Raw genomic sequence first — 13,524 nt, forward strand, 5'->3', positions numbered from 1 at the left:
GAAAAGTTTCCAAGTACTTTGTTATAGAGTTAGATATTTAAGAGAGGAAAATAAAATGTGTAATTTTAATGGAAGTATTATTTTTCAAACTAAAAAATTCTTTAAGTGTTTGGCAGCTGATTTGTTTTCCAAGTCAAATAAAGTAGCTAACTGCTCATTTCTTATAAACAGGTACAAGCAATTTGGGGCAATTTATCCATCTCATGCACAACAAATGTCTAGACTATTCCAATATAATCCTCTGGCTAAAATTAGTTACAAAAGTAAAACAACATTCTGTACACAACAGTTATATGTGGCTGATATTACTAATTGTTCTTTTTTATTATTATTAATATAGTTAACATGGGAAATCCCTGTGACTCCATGATCTTTCCTCCTGGAAAGTGTTTTTCACTTAGTTTCAAAATTGAATCTGAAAGAAAACACTTTCAAGTCATTGCTCCTTTTAGTTAATGAACACAAATTCATGTGTCTTCCATGGATTTACTCAGACATTGCACATGTCTTTCCATTCTGCACTTTTGCAAAGAAGGAATTAAAAGAAAAGGGGGGGAGGAGGATGTCAGTCTTGAACTCCAATCTTCCATGGTATATATAAAAAAGTAACAGAAAGGTTCCCAACTTCTTCAGTTCTCTTTCTTTCTTTCTTTCTTTCTTTCTTTCTTTCTTTCTTTCTTTCTTTCTTTCTTTCTTTCTTTCTTTCTTTCTCTTTCTAGGAGATGAGGAGGTAGTAGTGGGAAATGCAGAAATATGAGAGAATCCTTCTGGTGAATTTCACTTGTCTCCATGTGCTAAAAGTTGTACCATAATCTCCCCTCATTAGCTTCATTATAAGGTATATTAGCAACAATTAAAAACGCAACATGAAAATGAAAAGACCAGGCACGCAAATTGCAGCAAGACTCATTTGGCCAGCATTCCCCTTTCACAATTACCAGGGAAATGAATTGAAAAGCACGCCCCTGCCTCAGTCCTGGTTGCTACAAGATGAGAACAATTAACAAACTCCTTTCCACCACCTAATTTCGCGTGGTAACAAAATGGATTTTTCCCCATGAATGCCTAGCCGGCCTATTCATTATCTCTCTTCTATTAGTAATTTTCTGCTCCGTATTCAGCTAGCCAACTCTTAATTTCCTCCTGTCTTGCAGTGTACACAGTGCCTCTTATGTCAGGCCGGGTCCATTTTTATCTTGTAATCATAAAGGCCACCAAAGCAATTATCGCTGGTCTTGACTGGAAAAGCTGGTCATTAATTAGCCTCCTTTTGCCTTCAGTACAGCGGATTAGCTAGTACTGGGGCTGAGTTAATGGAAACGCGGGTTCAATGAGAAAAGACTCCCAGATTTTCTTGCCTGGATGCGCTGTTCGAAGGAGGATTGTTAGGCTTGTAAACCACGGGTGGTGGATTGAGGAGATCGAGAGAGCGCGCAGGAGAAGGGTGGGGGTGCAGGAGCAAAGAAAGGCAGTGGGAGCGTAGAAGAGTGCAAAGAGAGAGGGGGGGAGAGAGAGCAAAAGCGAGAGAGAGAGAGAGAGAGAGAGAGAGAGAGAGAGAGAGAGAGAGAGAGAGAGCGAGCGAGCGCCAAGCAAAGGAGACAGAGCAAGAAAGAGAAAGAGAGCGAGCGAGACAGAGAGCGAGAGCAAGAGAAAGCTAGAGAGAGCGAGAGCGCGAGAGAACGAGAGAGCGCGCTAATATTAAGCCAAGTCGAGTAGCCCAGAATGGGTCCACCAAGGATAGGTGGTTTACAAAGCCCTTTCTCAGCTAGCTTCCAAGCTTGCAGCCCTCTCCTCCATTGCTGCCAGTGTTTACCGTCCAAAACACCCACTCCCATCTCTCCCAGTCCCCTCCTTCTTGCCTCTCCGCCTCCAACCTTTCCCTTCCTCGGGACCCACAACTGCTTTCAGAAATGTCACTCCCAAGAGCGGACCAACCCACTACCCCAAACGCAGCAGCCACGCTCTCTCCCCATCTTCCTCTCTGATTTCCCCATTCCTCTCCTTCCAGTCCTACCCCGTCTCCTGAAACTCCACAGAGAAAGCCCAAACCCAAAACATAAATAAGTGTCCAACATCCCCCACCTCCCTCCCCTCTCCTACCCTCCCTCCCCCCGCACACACAGAACGCTGGACGCATGGAAGGGTGGGATGGTGGGTGGGCTGGGGACTGGGAAGATGGGGAGGGGGAGATTCCGCAGCTTAAGCCAAGCCAGTATCTTAACACGCCTAGCACCCAAACCTCTTCAGAGTCTGAAGCCCGGCTGGGCTGGGCTTTGGAAGGCTTGGGGGCGTGGGCGTGGGCGTGGGCAGGGGGAGCAGTCAAACTCCTCTTCCCTGCGAGCTCGGCTCCTCAGCTCAAGCAGCAGAAGCGGCAGCAACAGCAGCAGCAGCTGCTGCTGCCGCTGCCACCACGGCCACCGCCACCGCCACCGCCGCTGCCGTCTCCTGGACTTTCTGTCTTCCTCCTCTTGCAACTAGCGGCATTTGATTGTTCGGGTCTGCCCAGCGGTACATTTAAAGATGCAGGAGCTGAAGAATTACCCTCCCTCTTTTCCCACCTGCTTCTGCATCCTCTACACCTATGCAGGAGAAAGGCTGCTGCAAATACAGAACAGAGAGTAGGGATTCTAGAAATGTTTGTTTGTTTGCTTTTCTTTCCAGAAGGATGAAGGAGGTGGAAAGAAAGCATGACTTCCCCACGCCCCTACCCCCATCCCTCATACCCTCAGTCCCTCCCTAGGGATTCTGATCATAGTTGCGCAAGTCTAGGTCCGGGGGTGGGGCGCAAGGAGAAGCAGCAGCTTTTAGCTGCCCAGGGGACCCAAGGAGATGTTAAAAGTCTCTCTTCCCGCTACCCATCCCAGATTAGCATTTCTGTGAAAGGACTTTCTGTCCCGCTTTGGGTGAGAGGTCAAAATCTACATCTAAATGGAGGGATATTTTGAAAAATGATGGTTTCCCCTGAGTCACCCCTCCCCCACCCATCTTCCCTCCTTTTTTTTTTTTTTTTTTTTTTTTTTTTTTCATCTTTATCTCCCCCTCTCTTCTCCCTCCCGGAGTTAGGCTTTCTCTGTTACTAAATCGCCCTGCCTTGGACCAGCACTGCCTTCTTCTCTGGGCCTTCAGCCCTCTGTTTTCTCAGCGCTTTTCCTAACCAGCTTTCCATAGCCAACGACCTGCACAGTCACTGCTGTGAAAGGAAGATGCTGAACCCCACCATTTCCCGTATTCTGCATCTTCCCGTGGCATTTAATTCATCCAATACGTCTCTTCTATACTAGACTGACAAGGGGATCATAACAAAGGAAAACACATACGCCAATGGGTGGGGAAAGATACCCAGCTGCCCACCAACAAATAGAGATAGACACTGTAATGCATGCATGCACTAACCCAGAGATATCTGCACATGAATATGTAAAGGCTTCCAGGCATACAGATTTACTGATATGCTCACAGTAATGAAGATATTATGAGCAAAGACCAATGGATATCTACACATTTATATAATGTTGTTGCAAGTAGAAATATCTATAGATACTGCATGCTGCTTTTTTCTGCACAGACATGGAGAGGGATTTAGAAGTTCATGTCACTATACACTTATATTTGTCTATATAGATAGATGCTAAGGAAACTTGCTTGCTAATAAATATTTCTTACTTAAGTAAAAAAAATATTACTTAAAACTTCTCATGTTTATTTGCATGTGATATCATGCAAAGAAGTTCATAGTTGGGGGAATATATGAATTACCTCATTATTTGCATGAGGTAACTGATCTATAGAGATATATACAGATTTTTCCAAGCATTGAAAAATCAAACTTTAGTTCTCTTATTTAGAAGAGTCTAATGTAGCCATGGCAGTGGGGAATGAATGTAAAAGGAAATGCTACAATAAATTTCACTGATTTTAACTCTTTAAACAACAACAAAAATAAAATAATAAATGGTGATTTTTCTAAAATTAAGAGAAAAGGCAACTGAAATATAAGTGGATTGCATTTTTCACTAGTTCCTGCTTAAAAAAAAAGCAAAAGCAAAAAAAAAAAAACATATATATATATATATATATAGGAACAGGAAGTTGTCATCTGATCTTAAAAAGTGACATTCATATACTTCTATCCCCTCTTCTATCTCTGAAAACACTGACATTTTTGCACTTCTCAAAAATACAATCCTGATTTCTGTGTATAGTAAGGAACCACTACTGGAATTGTGAAGGCCCTCCAAAGACGTAACTTTTCAAAACTGTTTTTCAAGGAACAGGACTCCAATCTCTTGGAGTAGATTTATGATATGCAGGGATGTTACATTCATTGGAAAATCTGGTCTTTGGCCTCTGATTCTTTGTATTGACTAACAATTGGCCTTAACTTATTAGCAAACAGCTTTTTCCTTCCACTCCATCGGGTCTAGGTGGATAGTGATGCTGAAAAAAACTCCTGGGACTCTCCTTCATAGGTCTCCTCCTACCTTCTCAGCCTCCCACCTACCCTACACTAAATTCCTACCAATTTCTTATGGCTTTGGAAGGAGAATGGAAAAAGGAAAAGGGGAGGAGGCAGGACAAGAGGTGAGGGAATGTAACAACCGTTACTTTACATGTTCTTAAATCGCCCTCAGTTCCCTGCTGTCTCCAGAGACTGACTGTTCTGCCCCTAGAAAAATCTCAGTCCAGTGCACCCGGCAGGCAGGGCCCAGAAAAGTATAGGCAATTCTGACGTAGCAGAGAACGACTTTTTTTTTTTTTTTTTTGAGATAGTACGACTTCAGCTCTGTTTGGAGGGCTCGAAGCAAGGAGGGGAAGAGAAAAAGTCTGTACGTGAGAGAGAATGAGAGTGTGTGTGTGTGTGTGTGTGTGTGTGTGAGAGAGAGAGAGAGAGAGAGAGAGAGAGAGAGAGAGAGAAAGAAAATGAGAATATGAATGGAAAAGACAGAAGAAGCGCTATGCTTGGGTTAAATTCTAAGTGTGTTAAGGGAAGGCGGGAGGTTGAGGGTGGGGGGCGGCGCTGTGGGAGGAGGAAGGGAGGGAGTTGGCTGAGGCACAAACACCTTAAGTTGGTAAGATATTTAAGTTCTGGAAAGAGAAACCACTTAGGCCTCGGCCCTAATTTCATGCAGGCCCACTTCTCCGACAAATGGGAGGAAGTTATGCTCCGAGTTAATGAAATTGCAGATGCCAAACCTATGTCCAATATACCTGGAACACAGCAATTGCAAAGGCCCTACCTGGCTCCGAACCGCACGGGGCAGGCACGTGGGTGGTAACTAGAGGGGGCGGAGAGTAGGAAACAAAATACTTCATCCAATAAACAGCAGGTCCGAATCTAGCAGAGGAATCCAAGAGGGGAAATATGTAAACTGCTTTAAGAACCCCGAAAAACTAGTTCTTTACTATGACAACAATAAAATTAAAGATAAAGAAATAGGGGTATTTTTGTTCATCTTTTCCGAAGCAAAGACATAGTTCAAATTAAATTAGAGATATTTTGGTTTAAAGAAACCCTTTCTGTATAGAAATAAATTTACCCTCTATTTGACTTTCATCCTAAATCATCTATCCCTAAGCAAGCATCTCAGTGAAGGCTCTGGGATTGGTTGGTTTTCTTCTCTTAAACTTCAGTCTTTCCTCTTAAGATGATCCCAACCCAAAGAGAACCCTGGACTAATTAGAGACTTTCTGTCAGTCTTGACATGAAACTGAAAGAAAATGTTTAAATATTTATGAATTTGACATTTTACAGGCAGGTTTCTTTTAAAATCACAGTACCTCTAACTGCTATATACTACTTAGTTTAGGGAAGAGCTGGGGACAATGAGTATGGGAAGACTGGAGATAGAGGGAGAAAGAAGAGAGAAAAGAATTAAGAAACCATCAAAAGCAAAGATATGAGTATAAGAGAGAGAACTTCTTTAAGAAATAAATTACACACAATATACATGCATGCATGTGCACACATATTTGCATATAAATTTTAAATTTATATGGGTATTTAGCTAATCAATTTATTCAGGTGTGCATTAAAATTGCACAATGAAATATACTGAACCTTAATAGTATATCATGTTATAATGAATTAACCATTTTTAAAAAAAAAAAGATTCTAATCATATTGATTATTTCTTCTATTAAGTTATAGAACTTTGTCAAGGCCTGTAACTTTGAATAAAATGAATTGCAGTAAAAGTTGTGATGAAATAATATTACCAGCCTAGCTAAGCCTATAGAAAATTGCTCAATGAAAAAATGAGGATGCATAAGATTCAACTCATTTAAATATTGACCTACAGAAACTTGTATTATACCATCTTCCAAATCTAAATGACATAGTCAACTGTATATTTTTCAAATACCATCTTTACAGCTTTATTATCCTATGAGGTTTTACAAGGGAAAAAAGAAGATCACGAGCCCAAATATCACATTGAAGCACCTATAAAAGTTCAAAACTTTATACTTGTTGCTTTATAGTAATGTTATTTTACATCTGATATACTGTTATGTCTCTAACAATATCAACAATCAGTCTTTTAGAAGCAAATACTAAATTTCTTTAACAGGGATATTTAAAATATTGTAGTCATTGTTTTCCTTTTCATAATTTCTAAGGGAATTCAAAACCTGATCTCTAGTATTTTATCAGTGTTGTGACAATTTTTTTTTTTACATAAAGTCTCCTTCTGTAAAATTCTAAAATGAAAGTTATTCAGAATCAAAAGGCTACTTGTGAGTGGTGCAAATTGTCCACAGAGTTAAAAAAAAAAATCATCTGTACATTACTTGGGGATTTCATTCCACATTCAGTAAGGCCTTTTTCTTTACTGGGACTGAGGCAGATCAAGATGGAGGAGTTTTCAAGTGACCAAATAGTAGTAAATAAGTGACCAAAATGACTAAACTTTAGAATATTTTTAGTCTTAAAACCTTTTGGAAAGTATTTTTTTTTTTTAAAGCTGTTAAGTGAACTATTTTTAATTTGGAATTCGCCACAGAATTCTAATAAACGAGAGAAGTCAGGCGGAAATAATCATGTATTAATTCTCTGCATTACAAAATCTTTTCAGAAGCTATTATCAGAGCAAGAGGCATTGTGGTCTGAATTCGGGGTGGGAGCGATCCTTTGTGCATCTGAAAGCCATTGTTCCTTGGTGCAGATGAAATTCTACTTGCAAATCTGCCATTCAAGTAGAAAAAAGAGAGAGAGGGAGAGAGAGGCCTATTTGAACCAAAGAAAAGAATTCTAGAGGAAAATGATTATTCTTAACTATAAACTTTTATGAAAATAAGTTTCAGACAAGCTTTTTAAAGGGATGATTTTAAAAGAGACTTTTTAGGCAACGACACTAAAAAAACATAAAAGATCATAAATTGCTTAGTTGTCACCTTTAAGCATTATCAAAACATCAGCTTTGGGGAAATGCATTTCAGTTTTAAGGTAGCTGAGAAGATTTTTTTGGATTTGAATGTTTTTTGTTTTTGTTTTTTTAAATCACTTACATGAAATGTTTGTGGTAAGGTTTGATAAACAACACATTGTCTAGGTTATTTTAGAGAGAAAACAAACAATCAGCTTGGCACAGGGCGAAATGGATAGTTCTACCAAATGGAAAGGCGCTCAGAGACATCTCTTAGATTTACTGCCAGCATCTTTACTACACTCAAAAGCAAGGTCAGCCCTAAAAAGTGTTGCTCCTTTCTCCTGTCTCTTAATTCTTTTATTTATAGATGTCTCCAGTCTTTGAGTCAAAGGAACATAATGTTTGGGGATAGAGTAGGGACATTCTTTTCTGCAAGTCTTCTGTATCTTATACATCTTTTTTTTTTTTTTTTTTTTTTTTTTTTTTAAACACTATATCTTGGACTAACATGCTATCCTTACTAAAAATGGGGAGGAGGGAGAAATGCTATTACCTCAACCCCTACTAATAACACGCTCTCTTCTAGGAAAAAGAGTCAAGGATTGAAATTCTCATCTGGAGGACAAGAGCTATCACCCTCAAAATTTCCCTATTTTTGCTATTAGCTTTCTGCTACATTATCACTTGAGATAGATGTCAGTTGAAATGGAGGGTCAATTCTAGGCTTTTCCTGGGTGAAGTTGAACTCAAATGGAATGGTGCATTCTTGTGGTCCCCTCCTCCTTATTTTTTTTTAAAAATAAGACTCCATAGTAAGGTCGGAAAGATTAGACCACATCACTGAACACAAAAGGTAGATGGCTTCCTGGGACCCCCAGCTTATTCACATCACTGAGAAAGGTCACCCCAAGGAGCGGAGGCCCTATTCACTGGTCTCCGTACAATGCTGCTTGCCTCCACCTTCCTCCATGTCACAAAGCTGGTTAGGACAGCTTCGGATCCACTGGAGGGATTAATAGCCCCAACAACGAATGGATCAAACCAAGAATTCTTTGAATTCAACAAGGCCCCAGCAACCAGCGGGTTCTCCTTACCCTATTCCTATCCTTATCCTACCCTATCTTTATCTCTATCTCCATCTCTCATCTACTTCCTGATTTCCAAAAGACCACAAAATTGAACTGAAGTAAGACTTTGGTTAATTTTTCTTCCCTTCTGACCCCCTTCCCCTAAGGAGCAGTCTAGATATTTTCAAAAATATCTTCAAAAGAAGAGATACTTACAAACAAAATAAAAGCAATGTCATCCCTACTCCTTTTCCCAGCTTTTTTGATATTCTTTCTCAAACACCACTCAAAACCTTGAACCCAAAGAATAAGCGACTATAGACAGCACTTAAACATTTTTTAAAAAATGGTTATAGAGTAGCCTCCGATTTAAACTATTTTACATATAATTCATCTTTATGACTCATTCAGCGTTTATAGTCTAAACACTTACTTAAAAAGAAACCTAGAAGCACCCAGACACCCTCAGATGCTGGTGCTAGCGCTGAGACCAGGAAGGAATTGGAGCATTAACTATCGGTTGTGCTCTCAATGCTCCTCACTCTGCTTTTGGGGCTTGTGATAGAGGCGGCTCTGAAAACGATTATCTCTCTCTAGGTTGTTTCTTCCAGCTGTTTATAGCCACACACAGTCAGGGTGATCTGCATTAGCCCCAGAATAGGTTTTTAAAATCATGATTTTTAAACAAGAGCAGAAGATGAGAAAGGAAAGAAAGAATGGAGAGGTGGCGGTGGCAACAGCAATGCCATCCTAGGGGAAAGTGCTCTGCATCCAAACATCCGTTTCCTTCTCTCGTAAAGAACTCAGCAGCTTTCAGAAGGCACACCCGAGGACGTCAGCCCAGCGGTATCCAAGGCGTCACTGCCCAGAGCAAGTCGGGCTAGCTAGGAAAGAAGCTAACTCAGGGTATCAGGGAAGGGCTGAAAAGAGAGAGGGGAGATATGTGTGTGTGTGTGTGTGTGTGTGTGTGTGTGTGTCCCCATCCCATGCGTTTTTGGGGAGAAAGGAATACTATGTGGGGAGGGGGTTTGAAGCTGCTAGGTATTTTCACCAAGTGCACCAGAGTAGCAAGTGTTTCAAGGGCTAGACATACTTCTTGGAGTTATGAACTCTAAGCTCAGCCATACACCCCTGGGAGGAAACGGCGGGAGATTTCTCCACTTTCGGAAACTGAACAGACTGCCGAAATGTAAGATTGAGATTCAGAGAAATACGCTATATTACCACCCCCATTCCCCTCCAAAAATATCCCCCGTTGGGAATTAAACAGGGTGATGATAGGAGGAAAGTGCTTTCTCTAAAACTACGAGCACTTCAACTGGGGGAAAAAAAGGAATAAAATCCACCGCGCAAAGAGACCTGAGTCCGCTGAAGTTTCTTTGCTAGAGGGTCTAAGGAGGAGCATTAATAATGTGAGCTTCAAGGGAACTTCTTGCTTTGGTTCTGGAAGATCAAGGCTGTGGTATGAAATTCTTCCTCAAAAGGACGGTGGGGAAAAGGGATCATGGGAGGCTCATAAGGGGAGTTCTTATCCCACCATTAGTGCTCCTACTTTGCCTCCACCTAGCTCTCCATGAGTGCGCGCGCGCGCGCGCACACACACACACACACACACACACACACACCTTTCGTCTGTCCAAACCGCCCTAAAGGTCCAAGTCAAGGATCCCAAGTCCTAACTAGATGTATTCTAGTGAGAGGTACCGAGGAGAAAAGTAAAGACATGCTTCTTTCAGTAACACCCTCCCCAAGCATACACACTAACCCAGATGAAAGGATTCCAAATCACTTTCCCCTCTGCATTACAATCCTTCTCCCACACCTCTAATCCCAGATAACTTCCTGGCCTCCATTACAATGAAGTAAGCTTTCAGTGCAAAGAGGAAAAATAATCTTATACTATCACTGTTATGGATGGTGGTGGTGAGCGTGGGTGTGGGGAAATAGAGAGGGAATAAATAATCTAGGGGTAAAGATCGGCAGAACTCTGCTTTGGCCCCATCTGACTGCGTGCTGGAAGAACTTTCTGTTCAGAGGAATCCCTTCCCCATTTCTAGCCCGGGCACTACCAAATAAATCTCCATTTCCTAAACTTTACCCCAAATCCCAGTGAGCATGACTAGATAGGGTTACGGTTAGGGGCCGTTCTTCTCCTTTGAGTTGTCTTGGGACCTCACAGACAGCCCCTGAGTGTTCTGATCGGTGTCACACTGTGGAAGTCCCCCCTACTCTTCCTCTTCCCTTCCTTCTCTCTCTCTCTCTCTCTCTCTCTCTCTCTCTCTCTCTCTCTCTCCCCCAAATATTAAGTGGTCCACCAAAGTCGAACATCCCCTACCCCTTTTTCATCACCATTGCCACCAATATAGTACTAAAATCCCGTCAGTCCCTCCTCTTCCTTCCCCACCCCCTAACACTCATCCCTATGCTCCAAATTGGGCATTAAAGTAGAACCCAAAGAGAAGGCATTTGGTTACCTTATAGCGTCCCGGCGCTCAGTTCTCATCGACGATGGAAGGGACGATGTGGGCAAAAGAAATGGCTTCTGTCCAGAGGGACTAGACATACACACACACACACACACACACAATCACCGTCATATACACTCAGTAATGTTTCCAGGGGAGAAGGGGGGAGGTTTAAAAAAATAAGAAAAAAGGAAAAATTTCTCCTTTTGGCCACAAAGTTCTTCGCTTCTCATCCGAGACAAAGGTGCACCGAGCGGTGGCAGCAGCGGCGGGTTGCAGCTTCCCCATAGACACCGGCACCGGCAGGCCACCAAACAGAAAGAAGAGCTTCCAGCTCTCCGGAACAGCATCGGCAGCACCAACTCCTTTGGCTCCCCAAGGACCCCATCCCCCCTAGGGGCGAGGCTCAGGTGGGAGACGGGGTGGCGTTGGGGCTCCCTGGCTCTCCTTTCGGAGCTGTCCATCACCACGGCCCGCGTGTGTAGGAGAAATTCCGGAGCGCCTAGGCTCATCCCCTGCTTATATGTGCACGCTCCCACCCAGCCCCTGCCGGTTGCGGCACATGGCCCATCCACCGGTTGCTATAGAGATATCTCCCCCCCACATGTTGCTGACAGCAATTGGCTAAGGGGGCCTGGGCTGTTAATAAACCTTCTCTGGAGTGAGACTATGAATGGACATTGACTTTGTCAGTCATTCGTAAAAAGCTGCAGCTTGGGGGTTTGCTCTGTTTCTTTCTTTCAGCCTTCTTTCTTTCCATTCTGATCTCTTTCTTTTCTTTCATCATTTCAGTTTCATTCTATAGGATAGAAGTTGAAGATAGGGACAATGTGTGTGTGTGTGTGTGTGTGTGTGTGTGTGTGTGTGTGTGTGTGTGTGTGTGTTGGGGGGGTTAAAGAAGGGCTGAGTGTGGAATATTAAAAATAAAACTCAGGAATCTTGAATAACATGAAGGAGAGGGGAAGAGGGAAGGAGGGGAGAGAGGGAAAGAGGGAGGGAGGAGAAAAAAGGGAGGGAGAAGAAGAGGGGGATAGAGGGAAAGAGGAAGAGAGGAAGAGAGAGAAAACATTGTAGAAGTGTTTACAAGTGCTTTTTTCATTCTGCATCATGAATTTTTGACCCCCTTTCCAAATCAAAGTAAGTTAATATCTGGCAAATGTGGGAAACTAATTTCATTTTCCAAGTTTCTGGAGTTAAGAAAAACTAAATGCTTACTTTTCTGGAGGTAGAAAACAACACAAACCATTATTTAATCCTGACAAACTTAAGCAATTACTAAAAACTTGTAGACTTATCAGAAACATTGGAAATTGGATTGGAATAGTTAAACAATATTTGACTAGCTCTTAGGAGTGAATTCCAGCAATCTCTTCCTCTACCCCTAATTTTTGTCTTTTCTAAATTCTTCAAGAGTTTTTGCCCAACCCCATATCCTGGCCAACTTCTTGCAGCTACAGTGGGTTGGTTAGAATAGACTAGAGGTGAGAGAAAAGAAGGGAGCAAAGAAAACTCCTTTCCACTAACCTTTACCACATCAGTTAAAATATTTAGCTTATGAATAGAGACTTAAATGGATGAAACCGGCCTATAGGGAGAGGGTCCATAGGGCTTGAATTCCTGGAAGACTAAGCAAAGAGACAATGGGAAAGTATCCTACCTTCAAATCAATCCAACTTCATCTCACTTTCCTTGAACCTGCCTTTCAAATGAGCACCATTGGGAATCAAGTTTGGAATCCCAGCTCAGGATTATCACCAAGTACACCTCATTCTCTCACCTTACTTCCTCCCTGATTTTAAGCCCCTTGAACTCATGATTACAGTTACAGGTTGGAGCAGCCATTGGGTGTGTTCTTGGCCCCTGCCTAAACAAGGAATAGACCTAGGAGCTGAAAACTCAACATCTGTTTGCATAATGCACTCTCAAAAGCCCACAGCTGCAGAAACAAGGAGAAGAAAGAAAAGAGTGTGTGTGTGGGGGGGGGGGGGTGAGGAGGGGGAAGGGAGATCTTGTCAGAAGCAGATGACAAGTCTAGGGAGGCCTCTTTAGTTTCCCCTTTTCTTGAAACATCCCAGTACTCCCCTCTTCCACCCCCTTCCCATTGTTCTCCTGTTTGCTAGGACAGCTGCACACGGCAGGTCTGAGAAGAGGAGAGAAGCCCTTTCCTAACCCCTGACAGCCCCTTTCCTCTCTAGCAATCCCCCTTTCCAGGCCTCCTTAGGCTTCTCCCCAGGGCTCAGCACATTTGCCACCTTCTCTATAAACTCCTCCATTCCATTACCACCTTTGAAACAGCCACCTACCTCCTAGCAGAAACAGGTTCCCCACTGGGTCCCTAGAAACCTTCCCTTTCCTGAGGCTTTTATCATCTCCTCCTCCCCTTTCTTCCAGTTCAATCCTTTCCAGGATCCTTCTCACTTCATCCCAGCTCAGTCTAAAGTTGGACAACAGGTCGGATCCCCACATTTTGCAGATCTTTTTGAATTACATTTAGGGGAAGGCCTTTAATTCCAATTAGCAGGTTACTTGGTTCTAACCTGTTTGGGTGGTTGTAGAAAAGATATTGTTCTATCCCACTAGAGCTACTTAAGATATTTTGTTGGGGGTTGGGGGAGTCTGGATGCT

The 13,524-nt window shown here is 42.4% G+C and overlaps 1 protein-coding gene across 1 annotated transcript in view; it reads right to left on the reverse strand.

The window, feature by feature from the left end:
* PTPRN2 (protein tyrosine phosphatase receptor type N2) overlaps nucleotides 1-13,524 on the reverse strand; it is a 1,447,381-nt gene that overhangs the window by 174,888 nt on the left and 1,258,969 nt on the right. The gene's annotated exons all lie outside the window — the stretch shown is intronic.

The sequence above is a fragment of the Sarcophilus harrisii genome, chromosome 5 (assembly GCF_902635505.1).
Source record: "Sarcophilus harrisii chromosome 5, mSarHar1.11, whole genome shotgun sequence".
Taxonomy (NCBI): Eukaryota; Metazoa; Chordata; class Mammalia; order Dasyuromorphia; family Dasyuridae; genus Sarcophilus; species Sarcophilus harrisii.